A 15,493-nucleotide genomic window follows, 5' to 3' on the forward strand; every position below is an offset into this window, starting at 1 on the left:
ACCCCTTTTGATCCCGTATCCTTTGGGTTTATTTGGGGTCAGGGTTTGGGGTCAGGATTTGGGGTCTGGGGGCTCCATTTGGGGTTTGGGTCTCACTTTGGGCTTTGAGGTCTGCATTTGGGGTCTGGGGTCTCCATTTGGGATCTGGGGTCTCCATTTGGGATCTGGGGTCTCCATTTGGGGTCTGGGGGCTCCATTTGGGATCTGGGGTCTCCATTTGGGGTCTGGAGGCTCCATTTGGGGTTTTGGGGTCGGGATTTGTGGTTTTGGGTCTGGGGTTCTTGCCCTTGACCCCCCAGCTATGACGAGGACAGCAACCACGCCCCGTGCTGCCGCCGGGGGCACAAAGCTCACTGGGCCCTGCTCAACGGTGAGGGGGTCCCCAAAACACCCCAGAAATATCCCCCCAAACATCCCAAAAACATCCCAAAAACACCCCAAAAATACCCCAAAAACACCTCAGGGGCACAGAGCTCACTGGGCCCTGCTCAACGGTGAGGGGGTCCCCAAAACACCCCAAAAATACCCCAAAACACCCCAAAAACATCCCAAAAACACCCCAAAAATACCCCAAAAACACCTCAGGGGCACAGAGCTCACTGGGCCCTGCTCAACGGTGAGGGGGTCCCCAAAACACCCCAAAAATACCCCAAAAATATCCCCCAAAAATATCCCCCAAAACACCCCAAAAACATCCCAAAAACACCTCAGGGGCACAAAGCTCACTGGGCCCTGCTCAGCGGTGAGGGGGTCCAAAAATAGGCCAAAAATACCCCAAAATACTCCAAAAATACCCCAAAAATATCCCCCAAAATACCCAAAATTACCCCAAAAAACCCCAAAAACCACCCAGACCCCCCCTAAATACCCCTGACCCCCCCAAAACCTCCCAAAATCCCCCCAAAACACCTCGGAGTCCCAAGGCTCACTGGACCCCGCTCAACGGTGAGGGGGTCCCCAAAATCCTCCAGACACCCCCAAAATCCTCCCAAAACTTCCTGAACCCCCCAAACCCCCCCCCTGACCCCCCCAAATCCACCCGAAACTTCTCCAGCCCCCCAAAATCCCAAATCCCCCCCTAAATCCCCCCCGAAACATCTCCAGCCCCCCAAACCCCAAATCCTCCCTAAATCCCCCCAAAACATCTCCAGCCCCCCCAAATTGGGGGTTTAGGTACCCAGTGACCCGGGGGGGGTGGGTCCCTGAGCCCCCGTGAACCCCAAATTTCCCCTCCAGGGGTGATCGTGGCCGTGCCCCCCCAGGAGCCGCTGGGACCCCAATTCCGGCAGGACCCCGAGATCCCCAACGTCTTCCACGCCCATTTTGGGGAGGGGTCCCAGTTTGCGGAGGGGTCTCTATTTGGGGAGGGGTCCCTGTTTGGGGAAGGATCCCATTTTGGGGAGGGGTCTCGGTTTGGGAGTCCCGAGGGGGTGCAGGAAGGGTCTGGGGGCACTCATGGAGCTGGGGAGGGGTACCGGATTGGGGAGGGGCCCCCATTTGAGGAGGGGTCCCATTTTGGGGAGGTGTCTCTGACCGAGAAGGGGTCCCAGACCCAGGAGGGCTCCTCCCATTTCGAGTCGGGGTCCCGATCTCAGGAGGGGTCCCAGCCCGATTCAGTCCCGGATTTGGGGCGGGGGTCCCGATTTGGGGAGAGGTCTCAGCCCGATTCAGTCCCGGATTTGGGGCGGGGGCCCCAGCCCGAGGATGGGGCCCATTTTGGGGAGGGGTCTCTCTCTGAGGAGTGCTCCCAGCCCGATTCTCTCCCGGATTTGGGTCGGGGATCCCGATTTGGGTCGGGGGTCCTGGTGCTGGCCCTGCAGGGGAAGAGCCCCCGGCCGCAGCTCTGGGCTCTGGGCGAGCTCGGGGCCAGCAATGGCCAACTGGGCGAGCTGAGCCCGCGCCGCTGGGGAGGGGGCTTCGTGCTGCCCCCCGGCGGCCTGGGGGAGGGGCTGCTGGGCCGGGCCGTGCTGCTGCACCCCCTGCGGACCCCTCCTCAATAAACCTCCCCGCAGACCCCTCCCCAATAAAAACCCCATGGGTTTGGGGGCATTTTGCGGTTTTTGGGGGCTTTTTTGGGGATTTTTGGGGGGATTTGGGCGTGTGTCTTTGCGATGGCCGTGCTGCTGAACCCCCTGCAGACCCCTCCCCACTAAACCACCCCCTGCAGACCTCTCCCCAATAAGCGCCCCCCGCAGACCCCTCCCCAATAAAAACCCCATGAGTTTGGGGGGATTTTGCGGTTTTTGGGGGGGTTTTGGGGGGATTTTTTTGTGGATTTAGGGGGGGAGTTGTGGTTTTTTTGGGGGGGTCTTTGGGGTGGCCGTGCTGCTACACCCCCTGCAGACCCCTCCCCAATAAACCCCCCCCCCGGAGATCCCTCCCCAATAAAACCCCGCTGGATTTTGGGGGGATTTTGTTGTTTTGAGGGTTTTTTTGTGGTTTTGGGTGTTTTTTTGTGGTTTTTTGGTGAATTTTGGGGGTATGTGGGCTGGTTTTGGGGGGAAAATTGGGGAGATTTTGGGGGGGCTGGGAGGGTTTTGGGGGTTTCAGTAGGGTTTGGGGGAGCTGGGAGGGATTTGGGGGGGGGGGTTGGGGCGGTCCCGGGGGGGTTTTATGGGGGTTCTGGGGGAGTTTTGGATGATTTGGGGGGATCCAGGCTCCCCCATTTTGGGGAGGGGTCCCGGCGGTTTCCTCCGGATCCGCCAGGGGGCGCTGTCCGGCTCCCGCGTGGGCGTGGCCTGTGCTGGGTGCTCGTTTCTGATTGGCTCCCGACTGGAGGGGGCGGGGCCTTCAAACCCGGAAGCGGCGCAAGGGCACGCGGGGAGCGCGGGAGCGGAGCGGGGCGGAACCCCCCGTGACCCCAAAAAACCCCCCAAAATCCCCCTGGAACCCCCTAAACCACCCCGAGACCCCCCCCGAGCCCTCCCCGAGACCAGCCCAAAATATCCCCAAAAACCCCTCCCGAGAACCCCTCCAAAATCCCCCCCGTGACCCCCTAAAATCCCCCCAAAAAGCCTCCTGACCTTTCTCGAGCCCCCCCCCAATTCCCATTCCCTCCAATTTCTCCCCAATTCCAGGCCCCCCTAAATCTTGACCATCCCCAATTCCCTATCCCCCCAAATCCTGACCCCCCCCATTCCCGATCCCCCCAATTCCCCCAAATTCCTGACCTCCCCAATTTCACCCCCCCAACTCCCGACCCCCCAATTCCTGACCCACCCAATTCCCAATCCCCCCAATTCCTGATCCCGCAATTCCTGACCCCACAATTCTCGACCCCCCAAATTCCTGACCTCCCAATTCCCCCCCAATTCCTGACACCCCTCAATTCCTGACCCCCAATTCCAGCCCCCGCCAATTCCTGACCCCCCAAATCCTGACCCCTGAAATTCCTGACGCCCGAAATTCCTGACCCCCCAATTCCCGATCCCCCAGTCTCACCCCCCCAATTTCGGCCCCCCCAATCCCAAATTTCCCCTCCCCCACTCCCGATGCTGTTCCGGGCTCTCTCCCGGGGGTCTCTCTGGGGCTTTCACTGCTCGGGAGGGGCCCTGGGGGGGGGCTCGGCCCTGAACCCCCCCAAAAACGGGCCAGGACCACCCCCAGAGTCGGGACCACCCCCCAAAAACGGACTGGGACCCCCCCCCGGGACCAGATCAGTGATTTGGTGAGGGGTCCCGGTTCTTTTTTGGGGGTCCTGGTGTTTGGGAGGGTGCCGGTATTTTTTGGGGGGGTCCCGGCTCTATTTGGGGGACCCTGGATTTGGGGAGGCTCCCGGTGTTTGGGGGATCCCGTTAGTATTTTGGGGGCCCAGTATTTTTGGGGGGTGTCCCGTTATTTTTTAGGGGTCCCGGTATTTTTGGGGGGGTCCCGGTATTCTTTTCGGGGTTCCAGCTCTATTTTGGGGCCCCAGATTTGGGGGGCTCCCGGTGTTTGGGGGATCCCGTTAGTTAGTAGGGGCTGGATAGAGCAACAAACAAATCCGATGAAGGCTCAGGGGTGGAGCAAAGAGGGAAGGACCAGTGGGGTACAAGCAATTTGCCTGGGGCAGGGAGGCAGGTCGGGAGGAATTTTTCTGCCCATGATAAGGGTGCTTAGTGCCTGAGGGCATTCCCTCCAGGGAAGGGTGCCTTGCTGTTTCTTAGTTGGCTCTATCCAGCCCCTACTTTCCCTATATAAACCCTGCTCCCTCAGACCTTCCTGAGCTGTTTTCGTCCCGGGTACCCTTTGTGGCAGAAGCTCAAGATACTTCTCTGTGGAACAGCGCACGAGGCTCCTGTCCTCTCCAGCGTCGCTCAAAGCAGATTCACAGGAGAGCTGAAATCACCTCGCCTGGAAGCGCGGACGTGCCCCTGCCAGGACGTCCTTTTCAGGACGCTTCTCTGGAAGGTCGTGGAACTCCCACCAGCGCTCTGCCACGACACGGATGTGCCAGTGGGTGACAAGATGGGAGTTGTGCTTGAAGCCCTTCCTGCAGTCGGGGCAGCGGAAGGGCCTCTCCTCCGTGTGAATCCGCTGCTGCAGGAGAAGATTGGAGCTGAATCGTTAAAAAAACCGGTATAATCACAGACAAAGACCTTCTAACTAATTAAAGTTAGAAAGTGGTGTGTTTATTCACAGGTGGGTGGCACGGGAGTCACCTCCAAAAGGCGTGACCGCACCGAACAAGGTTCTTTGCCATCTATTTCTTCCCCAAGATCTTACATACAATACCTCTGCATAACCCCAGCACCTCCCATCCCCACCCCATATTAAAATGAGCCCATTAGTCCTTCACGTGTGCGCAGTCCTTCTCTTGAATTGGGTCGGTGGTCTCGAAATGGGTCAGTGGTCTCGAAGGACGAAGTCAGGAGAGTCTTCATCAGGTCTTGGTGACCCTCTGGCATGAACCAAGGCCCCGTGCTTCATGATTAACAATTTACTTATTTTACATTCTTCTCTATGTAAATTTATGATAGCAGATAATTATACCAATTAGCTCTAGCCTAAGCATCTAGTAATTATAAACCTATCATTTACCTACCTAACTCAGATCTTGGTCATGAAAACTACTTCTACCCTCAGCAAAAACCTTAACTTTTTGAAACCATGATTCACGGTGGCAGCTGCCGACAGAGGCAGCATGAAGGAGCAGAGCCCTGTGTCCCCCAGGACCCCAAAGTGGGGAGCCCAGAGAGGGGGGAGCGCCGGGATTTTGGGACCCTCAACAGCCTGGAGAGGGGCAGGGGGGAGTCCCTGGACCCCCTGCACCCCAAAGCAGAGAATAAGGGGAGAAGGGACCCCAAAAACACCCAGCATCCCTAAATGGGGAGAGGGAAGAGGGGGGAGCTTTTTGGATTCCTGGGACTCCCAGCAGCCTGGGGAGGGCGGGGACCGAGTAGATGGGGGACCCCCAATACAAGCGTGACCCCCAGCAGCTGGGACTGGGGGGAACCCCAAACACCAAAGGGGAGGGACCATTCCCAGGAACTCCTGGGAGGCATTTTCAGGGCTGAATATTGGTGTTTGGGAGGTTTTATGGACCCGAGATGCTCGGGGACTTGTAGAGATGGAGTTGGGCAGGAGGAACCCGCAACACAACGCGCTCATCCCTTGTTTTTCCCCAAACCAGGATTTCCATTCCCAACCCTTGGCCCGATGGAGGGAGGCTGTGAGGAAAAGGAAGATGCCCCAGGAGCCCCAGGCAGGTGAGGAGGAAGTCAGTGCCCCTTTCCCCCTCTGTCCTGCTCCATCTCCCAGCCCAGCACGGCCCCGGCTGCAGGACAACCCCGCTGCTGACGCCGTCCTGCCGGGGACGCGCTGGGGGGATCTCCTTCCCCTTCCCTCTGGCACGGAGGCAAATCCCATCCTCTGCTTGTCCTTCCTGCCCCAGACAAGGAGCTGAGCACGGAGAGCAGGGAGGACAAATCCCCGCGGCAGAACCTCGTGGAAGAGGCCGTTTGGAGCGGCTCCACGGCGCAGGAATGCAACGGGGAGGAAAAGCCACGGAGATCCCGCACGAGGAGGGGCTGCAAACGCAGATGGCGGGGATCTGAGGAGGAAAGCCCCAGCCTGGGCCGGGGGAACGGCCAGAGATGGAGCCAGAGCTCGGAGCTGGTGGTCCATGAGCAGCTTCGTGATGGGGAGAAGTCCCACAAGTGCTCAGAGTGTGGGATGAGCTTCAGGTGGAGGAACAAACTGATCTCCCACCAGAGGATCCACACTGGGGAATGACCCTACAAGTGTGGAGAGTGTGGGAAGGGATTCACACCCAGCTCAGACCTGCTCCGGCACCAGAGGGTCCACACTGGGGAGAGGCCCTATGAGTGTTCTGAGTGTGGGAAGAGGTTTCCCAGCAGCTCCAAACACGTCCTGCACCAGCGGATTCACATGGATGAGAGGCCCTTCCGCTGCCCCGACTGTGGGAAGGGCTTCAGGCAAAACGCCCATCTTGTCAGGCACCAGCTCATCCACACTGGGGAAAAGCCTCACAAGTGTGAGGAATGTGGGAAGAGCTTCAGTCGCAGCTCCAACCTGATCCGCCACCAGAACATCCACACTGGAAAAAGGCAATACAAGTGTGGGGATTGTGGGAAGGGCTTCAGGCAGCGTTCCAGCCTGATCAGACACCAAAAGATCCACACTGGGGGGAGGCCCTACGAGTGTCCTCACTGTGGGAAGAACTTCTCCCAGAGCTCAGCTTTGAACAGACACCAACAGAGGCAGCATTAATGCAATCCCTGTAAATCCCCCTAGTGCAAGAAAAACTTTGTGTGCTGCTCCAACTCCATCCCCCACTGCAGAACTCACGTTGGGCAGAGCCCTGGTGACCCACATTCCCTGGGATCCACGTTGAGAAGACACCTGGCTGGTTATCCTTTTGTTTTGCCCTTCATTTTTGTCTCTTCTCCATCTGTTTCCACTCTAAAAGCCAAGAGGGATCAATCTGTCACCTCTAAACTTCTCAAATCCCACCGAAAACACCTCAGTTTTAAACCAAAAGGGCTCAATCCCACCTCCAAGTGCCTTGTTCCCTCCTCAAAACAACTCAATCCCACGGGAACCTTACTGGATTCCACAGCCACCAGGGTGAGAAGGGGTTGGAAGGAGACTGGGAGAAGTGGGATCCAAATTGGGAGCACTGGGATTGGGATTGTGTTGGTCTGGTTGCCAAGCAATGTATTTGATAGAAAACAGGTTTTAGAATTCCTGATTTCTGTCCCATTCACTTTCCTGTTCTGTTTTCAGTGGCACCTTCTCACCTGATTGTGTTTGTGTCCTCCTTTCTCTCCTGTCTCTCTCTGCCTGCTCTGTTTCTGTCTCAGGGTCTCCCTTGACCCAGGGCAGCTCCCACCAAAGACCCTTCCCTGATTTAATTCCCCGTGCAGGAGCTCCAACAGCCATGGGTGAAGTTAGGAAGGCTGGCAGTGAAATGTCCCTGTAAGATCTTGCTGCACTTGGCTTTTGGCCCTTCTGAAGAGCTTTGCCTTCAAGGGCAGGAACATCTTTTCCTGGCTGGGAACTGGAATTCCAGACCCTGGCAGTGTGAGCCATGCAGGATCATCCAGACTGGGATCATGGGGGTGGGATGACATGGACTGGGATCCTCCAGACTGGGACTGCACAGACTGGGACCAGATGGATCAGGGCCATCCAGCCTGGGATTGTACAGACTGGGATCACATGGACTGGGATTGTACAGACTGGGATCACATGGGCTGGGATTGTACAGACTGGGATCACATGGACTGGGATTGTACAGACTGGGATCACATGGACTGGCATTGTACAGACTGGGATCACATGGACTGGGACCATATGGACCGGGATGGCTGCACCAGAACGATGGGAACCGAGGCTGTCCTGCCCCACCCAGGGGTCCCTCCCAGTCCTGCCCAGTCCCGTGCGGGGGCGCAGCCAAAACTCCCCGGAGTGAACACGGAGATCCCGGAGCGCTGCTGGTGTCGGTCTCTGTCCCGGTGCTGGTCTGGGTCTCAGTCTTGGAGCAGTCCTGGAGCACTCCTGGTGCTGATTCTGGTCCCAGTCTGAATCTCAATCTCAGAGCGGTGCTGGTCTTTGTGTCATTCTCAGTCCTACAGCGGTCCCAGTCTCGGTGCCAGTGCTGTTTCTGGTTTCAGTCTCAGTCTCGGTCTAAATTTTGGTCTTTGTCTAATTCTCAGTTTCAGCCTTGGAGTGGTTCCAGTCCCAGTCCTGGTACTGGTGCTGTTGTTGGTCCCAGAGTGCTCCCAGTGCCAATCTCAATCTCAGATCATATCCCACAGTGGTGCGAGTCTCGGTTCTGATGTCGGTGCCAGTCTCAGTGTGGGTTAATGCGCCACTCTCAGTCTCAGTCCTGGAGTTCTCCCGGTGCCGGTGCTGGTTCCAGTCCCAGAGCAGTCCTGGAGCTCTCCCTGTGCCGGTCCCAGTTTCGGTGTTTATCGATGATTTAGAGAGAGACAGGGACTGCTGACTCGTTATCAGAATCCAAATTTATTGTGAGCTGCATTTGCTTATACACCATTTTTAGCAAGGCACTAATTTTTTACAACATTCATTGGGTTAAACAACACCCAGACTGACTTTACATTTCTACTTATTTAGTCCAGTCTTCTTTCCTGTCGCCACTCTTGATCCAATATTCTTGGACTCTTCAAAGCTCTGTTTGCTCTTACCAAGACATCTTGGTTATCAACCTGCAAATGCCAATTAAATCCACAGTGCTCTCTGTCTCAGCTTCCACAGTGCTGCTCTCAGGCTGGGTCCTATAGCGGTGCCAGTCTTGGTGTTGGTGTTGGTGCCGGTTCCGTTTTCAGTCTCACTCTCAATGTCGGTCTTGGTCTCAGTCTTGGAGCGGTTCCGGTCCCAGTGTTGGTCTTTCTGCCAGTGTTGGTCCTGGAATTCTCTGAGTGCCAATCTCAGTCTCAGTCCCAGAATTCTCTCGGTGCAAATCTCAGTCTCGGTTCTGTTGCCAGTGCCAGTCTCGGTGCTGGTCCCAGTCCCAGAGCAGTCCTGGAGCTCTCCTGGTGTCAGTCCCAGTGTTGGTGGTGGTCTCAGTCTTGGTCCCAGTGCCAGTTCCAGGACCGGTTTCAGTCTCGGTGCCAGTCCTGGTTCCAGTTCTGGAGCACTGCTGGTCTCAGTTCTGGTGTCGGTTCTATTCCCAATCTTGGTCTCAGCCTCCATGCTGATTTTGGTCTCATTTTTGGTGTTGGTGCCAGTTGTGGTTCCGGCCTCAGACTCAGTCTCAAAGATTTTAGGCCCATTTTGGTGGGTTTGTACCAAATTGGGCAGGTTTAGGCTTGATTTTACCCCCCTGTTGAACAATGCTGGGCCTATTTGGAGGTTTTTAAACGCCTTTGTGCAGATTTGCAGCCCCTTTGGCTGATTTTAGGCCAATCCTGGTAGAGTTTGGCTGCCTTTGAGGCCCCTGGACCACTCCCGGTGCTGGTCCCAGTGTTGGTGTTGGTCTCAGTCTTGGTCCCAGTGCCAGTTGTGGGGCCAGTTTTGTTCTCACTTCTGGTGTTGGTTCACTTCCCTGTCTTGGTTTCAGTCTGCATTCTCATTTCAGTCTCATTCTTGGTTCTGGTGCTTGATCCGATATCGCTGTGGGTCTCGGTCCCAAAGATTTTAGGCCCGTTTGTGTGATTCTACACCAAAATGAGTTTTAGGCTGGATTTTAGTCCCTTTTTAGACAATGTTAGTCTCACTTGGATGATTTTAGACCATTTTGTGTGTATTTCAGACTCTCCTGGCTGATTTTAGGCCATACCTGGTGGGTTTAGGCTGCATTTGAGGCACCTTTTGGCGATTTGAGACCAAACCAGAGACTTTTAGGACAGCGTGGCCCTTTGGCCCCGCCCCTCCCCCTCACAGTTCCCGCCCTTTCTTTGGCCCCGCCCCTTTCCCCTCACAGTTCCCGCCCTTTCCTTAACCCCGCCCCTTTCCCCTCACAGTTCCCGCCCTTTCCTTGCCCCATCCCCTCCCAGTTCGGGGCTTGGAACGGGAGAGGAGGAGGAGGGAGGGAGGAAGAGGCGGAGCGGCAGCAGGAAGCAGGAGCAGAGAAGGAGCAAATCAAGCGCGCGACCCCGGAGCTCCCTGAACTCGCAGCCCCCCCGGGACCATCGCCCCCCATCCCGCAGGTGCCCGGGGAGGAGGAGCTCGCCCCAAATATCCCGGGGGATGTCCCTGGGCTTGGGGTTTTTTGGGGGGGGATGTTTGGATGTTGCAGGGCTGCAGAGGCGCAGATGGCCCTCGGGTGGACATCGGGGGGTCCCCGGGAGGTGTTTTTGGGGGTCCCGGTGGGTGCCGGCAGAGCCCCGGCGGGGCCCGGGGGGATGCGGGTCCCCCCGCGGTGGGGGTTGGGCTTCCCGGGCCGGGCCCTGCGAGCTGTGCCGGGGCCAGGTGGGGAGCGGCGGGATCGGCGGGGGGACACCGGTTTGGGGGAGCCCCGGGAGAGCCGCGGCTTCCCTAAGCGGGAGCCCAGAGACAGGAGAGCCCCAGAAGGGCAAAGCGGGGAGCCCGAGAGGGGGGGACCCCTGGGATTGCCGGGACCCCGGCGGGGGGTGCTGGGGCTGGAGGGGCGGCATGGCCGGGAAAGGGGTTCGGGGGTGCGGGAGCCGGGAGTGGCTGCTCCCAGTATGAGCCCAGTTGCTCCCCCCGTGTGGTTCCAGTTTCCTCGGCACTCCCAGGATTGGCTCAGTCACTCCCAGGCATTCCTGATTATGATAGAATTTGCCCCCAGCACGGCCCCAGTTGCTCCCAGTCCCTCCTAATTTCCACCAGTGTGTTCCCAGTTCTCCCAGTTGCCCCTAGCACAGTCCCTGCCACTCCCATTTTTATCCCAGTATGAGTCCATTATGATGCCAGTCTCTGCCAGTAGGGCCCCAGTCACTCACACTTCCCCCAGTTGCCCCAGCATGATGCGAGTTTTTTCCCCAGCACATTCTCAGTCGCTCCCAGTTAGGTCCCATTCACCAGCCCTATGGTTTCAGACATTCCCAGTATATCCCACTTGCCCTGAGCTATCTTGTAGTCCTTCCCAGACACTCCTAGTTACCTCAGTGTGCTTCACTTGCCCCAAGTTTGAGCCCAGTTGCTCCTAGAATGGTCCCAGTTCCTCTCAGCGTGCTTTGTGTATTTTTTTGCGGCCGGGGGGGATGTTTGGAGAATGCAGAGCTTTAAATCTGACCAGAAAATGCCCCTTGTTGGGACATTGGGGGGTCCTGGTGGTGTCTGCCGGAAGAGGCACCCTGGAGGAGCAGAGCCCTGTGTCCCCCAGGACCCCAAAGTGGGGAGCCCAGAGAGGGGGGAGTGCTGCTATTTTGGGACCCTCAACAGCCTGGAGAGGGGCGGGGGGACTCCTTGGAACCCCTGCACCCCAAAGCAGAGAATAAGGGGAGAAGGGACCACAAAAACCCCCAGCATCCCTAAATGGGGAGAGGGAAGAGGGGGGAGCTTTTTGGATTCCTGGGACTCCCAGCAGCCTGGGGAGGGCGGGGACCGAGTAGATGGGGGACCCCCAATACAAGCGTGACCCCCAGCAGCTGGGACAGGGGGGAACCCCCAAACACCAAAGGGGAGGGACCATTCCCAGGAACTCCTGGGAGGCATTTTCAGGGCTGAATGTTGGTGTTTGGGAGGTTTTTATGGACCCCAGATGCCCGGGGACTTCTAGAGATGGACTTGGACAGTAGAAACCTGCAACACAACGCGCTCATCCCTTGTTTTTCCCCAAACCAGGATTTCCATTCCCAACCCTTGGCCCGATGGAGGAAGAGGAGGCTGCGAGGAAAAGGAAGATGCCCCAGGAGCCGCAGGCAGGTGAGGAGGAAGTCAGTGCCCCTTTCCCCCTCTGTCCTGCTCCATCTCCCAGCCCAGCACAGCCCCCGGCTGCAGGACAGCCCCGCTGCTGACGCCGTCCTGCCGGGGACGCGCTGGGGGGATCTCCTTCCCCTTCCCTCTGGCACGGAGGCAAATCCCATCCTCTGCTTGTCCTTCCTGCCCCAGATAAGGAGCTGAGCACGGAGAGCAGGGAGGACAAATCCCCGCGGCAGAACCTCGTGGAAGAGGCCGTTTGGAGCGGCTCCACGGCGCAGGAATGCAACGGGGAGGAAAAGCCGTGGAGATCCCGCACGAGGAGGGGCTGCAAACGCAGATGGCGGGGATCTGAGGAGGAAAGCCCCAGCCTGGGCCAGGAGGGCGGCCAGAGATGGAGCCAGAGCTCGGAGCTGGTGGTCCATGAGCAGATTGGTGATGGGGAGAAGCCCCACAAGTGCTCAGAGTGTGGGATGAGCTTCAGATATATGTCTAAGCTGATCTACCACCAAAGGATCCACACTGGGGAACGACCCTACGAGTGTGGGGAGTGTGGGAAGGGATTCAGAGTCAGCTCACAACTGATCCGGCACCAGATGACCCACACGCAGGAAGGACCCTACAAATGTGGGGAGTGTGGGAGGAGCTTCAGCCAGAAATGCCACCTGATCTGCCACCAGAGGACTCATACTGGGGAGCGGCCATACGAGTGTGATAAATGCGGGAAGAACTTTAATCTCATCTCTACTCTCCTTCAGCACCAGAGGACCCACACAGAGGAGAGGCCCTTCCGCTGCCCTGACTGCGGGAAGGCGTTCAGGAGAAACGCCCATCTTGTCAGGCACCAGCGCATCCACACCGGGGAGAGGCCCCACGAATGTGAGGAGTGTGGGATGAGCTTCAGTCGGAGCTCCTGCCTGAATCGACACCAGAGAACTCACACTGGGGAAAGACCCCACGAGTGTGAGGAGTGTGGGATGAGTTTTAGCCGTGGTTCCCACCTGATCCGCCACCAGAGGACCCACTCCGTGGAACAGCCCAACAAGTGTGGGGAGTGTGGGAAGAGCTTCAGCCGGAGCTCTCAACTGATCCGCCACCAGGAGAGCCACACTGGAAATGTGGAGGAGATTCACACTGAAAACGGCCCTATGAGTGGGAGGAATGTGGAAAGTGCTCCAGGAAGCATTCCAACCTGATTTGCCACAAAAGTTTCTACACTGGGGAGAGGCCCTATGAGTGTCCTGAGTGTGGGAAGAGGTTTCACTCCAGCTCCAATCTCCTCCTGCCCCAGCACACACACAGAGCAGAGGCCCTTCCGCTGCCTTGACTGCAGGAAGGGCTTCAGGCAAAACTCCAACCTCATAATCCAGTCGAGGTAAAGGCCTGTCTTGGGGTAAATTTTGGATGCTTGTATCCCCAATCATGTATTCTGTTGGTGTTGAATATTGAGTTCTGCAGCTTTAAGACTGGTTCTAGGAGTGAAGAGGGAGGTGCAGAGTTTGTTATCAGACTGCAGTTGCTCCCTCACATTCTTCGCAATGACTGTGTTGTCTGCAGTGGGCAGCAGCACAGAGCTCTCCTTTGCTCTTGGTTAGTTTTTCTGCCTAGCTGAGGCAGAGAAGCTCTCTGGACTGTGGTTTTTTCCTTTCTATTGCTCTAAACTGTTCTTCTCTGGACTGAAAACCCAGAGGAGCACTGGGAGCTCACATCTGTGGCACACCAGGCCTGGCCTGGGCCGTGGCATTTCCCAGCGCCAGAGGGACTGAGAACAGACTGAGTGAGCCAGGCTGCAATCCACCAAAGAGACTCTTCTGTATTTGTCATCTCTTCGGAGCAGCGAGAGGTTTTGCAGTTTAGTATTAGTCATTTCATGCTGGGAAGTGCTTTGCCTGTTAAATAAACAGGTTTTTTTCCACTTCTCTCTGAGGAAATATTTCCCGGAACCAGCTGGAGGAGGGACTGCTTGAATCTGTTTCCTAGAGGAAACCCATTTAGAGGCTTTCTCCCAAATTTGCTCTAAACCAGAATAGGGCCCTACCAGTGTGAGGAGTGTGGGAAGAGCTTCACCCAGAGATTAGGCTTGTTCAAACACCAACAGAAGCACCAGTAAAGGAAACCCTGAGTGCCCCCAGTGCAGGAAGAGCTTCGTGCCCTGCTCCAGCTCCATCCCCCACTGCAGAGCCCTGGTGACCCACATTCCCTAGGATCCATCTTGGGAAGACACCTGGCTGGTTATCCTTTTGTTTTGGCTTTAGTTTTTCTCTCTTCTCCATCTCTTTTCACACCAAAAGCCAAAAAGGATCAATCTGTCACCTCAAAACTTCTCAAATCCCGCTGAAAGCACCTCAATTTTAATCCAAAAGAGCTCAATCCAACTGCAAAGTGGATCCTCAAAACAACTCAATCCCATGTGAACCTTACTGGTTTCCACATCCACCAGGGTGAGAAGGGGTTGGAAGGAGACTGGGAGAAGTGGGATCCAAATTGGGAGCACTGGGATCGGGATTGTGTGGGGCTGGCTGGCTGGGATGGATTTGAAAGTAAATAAACGTTTCACAATTCCTGATTTGTGTTCCAGTTCTGTTTTCAGAGTGCCACTGTCGCAGTTGAGATGGACCCACGACACACTGAGGTTCCTGTGGCAATTACTAATTCTCAGTTCTTTTATATTCTTGATCCCCTGTGGCTTCAGTATTGCCTCCATCTCTGCAGCCATGTCCCTCCTCCTCTCCCTGCCCTCTCTCCCAAGGGTGTTTATTTCTATCTGGGTCAGCCTAAAATCATCCAATATCGCCTCAGATGCAGCCTAGATCCACCAGCTTTGGCTTAAAATCAGCCAAAGGGGCCTCAAATCCACACAAAGGGGGTTAAAATAATCCAAATGGGCCTGACATTGTCCAAAAGGGGCCTAAAATCCACCCTAAAACTGATCAGGTTTGGCCTGAAATCAGCCAAAGGCCTTAAAATCTGCTCTCTATCCTCAGAGTTTGGCCAAAAATCAGCCAAATGGGGTTAAACTCTAACCCAAGCAGTTTAAAGTTACCCAAACTGGATTAAAACCCACACAACATTGCCCCAAATCACTCTTCAACTTCACAGATGTGTGTAAAATGTACCTTGAATTGCCTGGTTTTCCCTAAAATCACCAAAATGGGCCTAAACACACCCAAACTGGCCTGAAAGACCCCCAGAGGGACACAAAATCACCCTAAAATTAGACCCCCGGGTCCCATAGGCTTCATGCCAGCTGTTCACTGTCACCCAAAATTCTCCCCCCAAATTCCCACATTTGGACCCAAAATTCCCAAATATTCCCTACAGAGATCCCAAACTTTTCATGTTTGGATCCAAATTTCTTTATAGGGAGCCCAAAAATTCCTTAGGGGAACCTCCAAAATTCCATTTGAGGACCCCAAAATTTCAAAACTTCTCAATAGGGACATAAGAAGTCCCATGTTTGGACCCAAAACTCAAAAAAAATCCCGATGGAGACCCCACAATTCTCAAAACAAGCCCAAAAAATCCCAACAGACACTCCAAAATTCCCTTTAATTACCCCAACGGTTCCTTATGAGGAGTCCAAACTTCCCAAGAGACCTCCACGTTTCCTTTAAGGACCCCAAAATTCCCAAAAATTCTCAATAGGAGCCACAGAATTCCCTACAGGAACCCCAAGAATTCTTTGGACAGAGCACAAAATTCC

At 55.9% G+C, this 15,493-nt stretch overlaps 1 pseudogene across 1 annotated transcript; it reads left to right on the forward strand.

Annotated features, from left to right (window-relative positions):
- Positions 1–7: 7 nt before the first annotated feature.
- On the forward strand, positions 8–14,356 carry LOC106864491 (uncharacterized; annotated as a pseudogene). The gene is made up of 7 exons (XR_015808626.1): positions 8–370; positions 4,195–4,557; positions 5,612–5,687; positions 5,873–6,701; positions 9,739–9,748; positions 11,670–11,796; positions 11,983–14,356. The product of XR_015808626.1 is annotated as an uncharacterized LOC106864491 (transcript).
- The last annotated feature ends 1,137 nt before the right edge of the window (positions 14,357–15,493 follow it).

Source organism: Sturnus vulgaris, chromosome 28 (assembly GCF_052056855.1).
Source record: "Sturnus vulgaris isolate bStuVul1 chromosome 28, bStuVul1.hap1, whole genome shotgun sequence".
NCBI classification, from domain to species: Eukaryota; Metazoa; Chordata; class Aves; order Passeriformes; family Sturnidae; genus Sturnus; species Sturnus vulgaris.